The following is a 3,458-nucleotide window of genomic DNA, read 5'->3' on the forward strand; positions in this document are numbered from 1 at the left end:
ATTATCCTTATACTCTGCAGGATCTGTAGTGATAGCAACTCTTTAAAACCTATTATAAGTAATTGGCTCTCTCTCTTTCTGTTCTTGATCAGTCTTGATAGGGGTTTATTAATTTTATTAAGCTTTGTATGTGGATTGCAGCTTTTCTCTATCGTCGTGTCTGTGTTTCATTAATTTGTGTCTTATGTTTACTGATTTAATTTTCCTTTTATTATATAAACATGGAAAGCTCTAAATATCCTTATAATCTCTGTCCTAGCTCCACCTCACAAATACTGAAGTGTTTTCATTGTCATCATTCTGAATTATTTTCTGATTTCCCTTATATTTCTTGTTTGACCTTTGGAATATTTAGAAATGTGTTGCTTAATTTTGAAATAAATAGGAGCTTTTATAGATATTTAATTCTAATGTAATTAATTAGAAAAAGAACACTTGGACTTTTTTGAGCATTCTTCATGGTCCACCTTACACATGGTGAATATTTCATGTCACACTTGAATATAAAGTGTATTCTACATTTGTTGACGTAATTTCCCATATATATCAATTACTTAGAGAAAGAAAAGATCATTTACCCCAATACCTCCCAAATTTATTTTTGGCACGAAATCATTTTTCTCTCCTTAGAGCTCCAATGAACTTCCCTTAGTATGAACGTTCCCCAGGACTTACTTTGAGAAGCACTGTCCTAGTTAGAAGTGAAATCCTCCTTTTTCTGGAACTCTCATACTAGTCACTAGATTATTCAACTTTGGGGTTTCCTTCAAATGGTGGGATAGAAACAGGACACCTATCTAGCACACAGGTCAATGAAACAGTTTGCACACATCAACATCTGCTTCCTTTTTGACATTCCTGGGAATTTCAAAATTATACATAAGAAGAATGACTGAAAATAAAACATCATATAACCAAAGCATATTTAGAGATAAAATGAATTATAAGTTTATATATATTTATAAATAGTTTTATTTAACAATACATATTATTTAAAGCAGTTCTTAACACATTTAACTAATTTTTAGCTCTGATAACTTTGCATTAGCCTCCTTCCTCAAGGTTCAGATTTAAATACCGTAAGAAAAGTAAAAGTGAAAACAACCGTGAACTCAGGTGAAATTAATAAACAAAAGTTTTGACCTAAAAGAACATTTAGAGGATTTAAAAAAATGAAAATAGCTAATTAATTTTGACCTAGCTATCATACATTGCCACCTTTTCCTGTTCTTTTTTAGTTAGTACTACGGACGAAAATAATAACTATTATATAAAATATCTCTTTTTTGAATTACACGTTACTGGGTAGCACCAAAATTCTAATAAATAAACTCCATTAAAATATGGTATTTTCCTTCTTCAAATAAATGTCACTTGCATTTGTTGGGAAAAAAAAGGTTATTCAAAATAAGTATGCTGTATTTCTTTAAGGACTCAAAAACTTAAGCTTGCACAAAAGACTTGTGTTCTTTTTCCTAGAATCTATTTTTTCCATATTTTGAAAATGGAAAACTGTTGGCCTATTATCAATCTTGTTTTCTTTACTATTTTGTTTTAAATTTTAATAAGATTTTATTTAACTATAACCTACACACAAAAAGCCCTGCAAATCTTAAGTGAACAGCCAGGTGAACAGCTGCTTCATAAAATGGAGACACCAATGTAAGCAGCACCCCTATCAAGAAACCCATTCCCAGTACCTCAGTCACTACACCTTAGGCCCAAAGATACCTGACTTCTAATAACATAGATTATTGTTGAACATTATAAAAATTAAAGGATATTAAACATACTCTTAAAACCATGGGTAATCATCAGTTAAATTCATTATACCTGTAACCTGCCTTCACTAGTCAAGGTCGTTTTAATTGCTGCTAGCAAAAACGCGCACGCCCTCCAAGCCGCACTCAGCCTAAACATGACGAATGCCGGAGCCGTTTGCCAGGTACTTGGTGTCAGGTGTGTCTAATTTGAGTGGAGCCGGTTTAGACTGGATAGGACCGCCAACCCCCCCAACTGGGCATGCGCGAGTCTCCGCTTTTTGAACCTGCAGCGGCCTGTAGCTTAGTTACGCCTGCGCAGAATGACAACGAACGTGCCTTTTCCTTACATCCAATCACCTTTCTCGTTCCCCACGTTCTTCACCCGTCAGGCCACGCTGCTTCTTTAGCCCATAAGTACCCGTAGCCTTTTACTTTCCAGAAGGTGAGTTTGTGATTTATTCTTTTTTCGTTTCGTCTCCTGGCTTGTCTTGGCTGCTTTGTGAATAAGCCCTCTTTTTGCCGTACACCTCGGCCTCTCCGTGTTTCGGCTTGCCGCGCAGCGGGCAAAACGAGTCCGGGTCGGTAAAACTCTTTGTTGCCTCCTTTCCTTCACTTAATATTTAATTTGATAGATTTACCCATATGGTGTGTAATAGTAGTTCCTTGTCCTCATTGTTGTATGGTATCCCATTGTGGAACAGTTTTTATTCATTAATTGGCTATTAACAGAATTTCCCTCATTGTATCTATTCTCTTCATTTGAAGAGTTAGAAGAAACAAGAGAATCTAAAGTCAAAACATTAGGTCAGAGTCTAATGCCAACAATTTTCACAGGATTATGTGTAAAACACCAAATCTATTCCTAGAATCTGGTTCATCATTCCTATCTCAGAGACTGAGAAAGAAAATCTAACAATGTAATTCACAAATGGAGACCACTTTAAATTATTACTAACAGGCATGTTTAGTTACTATTATAATAATTATTATTTTTAGGTAAAATGAATTTAATGACTGGAGACTGGAACTTATTTGCGTCTCCAATTTTGCTCTGCCTGTTTAATAAAATAAATGGAAACAAATAGTTAAGTAATTTCCAAAAGGGTTAAGTAATTTTCTTCCGCCGTTTGTTAATACAATACTAAGTTCACCACCCATGTGAATAAACCTTTTCAGTTAATTTCTTTTGCCATGCAGTGCGGATTGTGGGATCTTAGCGCCCAGACCAGGGATTGAACCTGGGCCCCAGCAGTGACAGTGCCAGGTCCTAACCACTGGACCACCAGGGAATTCCCTTCAGTTAATCTTCTTACTATATATGAATTTTGTAAAAGTTGTATGACAACATGAATTCTCTATTTATTTCCTAATTATTTATTGAGTTCCTACTATGTAAGTCCTCTGTTAACACCTATTAAGCAGTCAGAATGTGTCCAGTTTTAATAAAAAGTAAAACTAGTTTGTACCTGATATAGCACAATGAAGATTTAAAACAAAACAGTGTATTAGTATTGAAAGCAGAAGTTTTGGTGGTAATAATGAAATCAATTTCTCATCTTTTTATTCTACTCACTGTAAAATTTAGATAATTTTTGCAGGGATATAATTGATTTTCTTCTCATTTTAGGAAGCAGTCCTTGATGCTTGGGATAAGATGAAAAATAAAAATGGAAGCAAAACCCAAATTTATTTGGT

At 34.5% G+C, this 3,458-nt stretch overlaps 1 non-coding gene across 1 annotated transcript; it reads right to left on the reverse strand.

Moving 5' to 3' along the window:
- Positions 1 to 2,980: 2,980 nt before the first annotated feature.
- On the reverse strand, positions 2,981 to 3,052 carry TRNAD-GUC (transfer RNA aspartic acid (anticodon GUC)). Its single transcript has one exon. It is a non-coding gene; the product is annotated as a tRNA-Asp (tRNA).
- Positions 3,053 to 3,458: the final 406 nt, after the last annotated feature.

This window comes from Lipotes vexillifer, unplaced genomic scaffold (genome assembly GCF_000442215.2).
Source record: "Lipotes vexillifer unplaced genomic scaffold, Lipotes_vexillifer_v1.1 scaffold504, whole genome shotgun sequence".
NCBI lineage: Eukaryota > Metazoa > Chordata > Mammalia > Artiodactyla > Lipotidae > Lipotes > Lipotes vexillifer.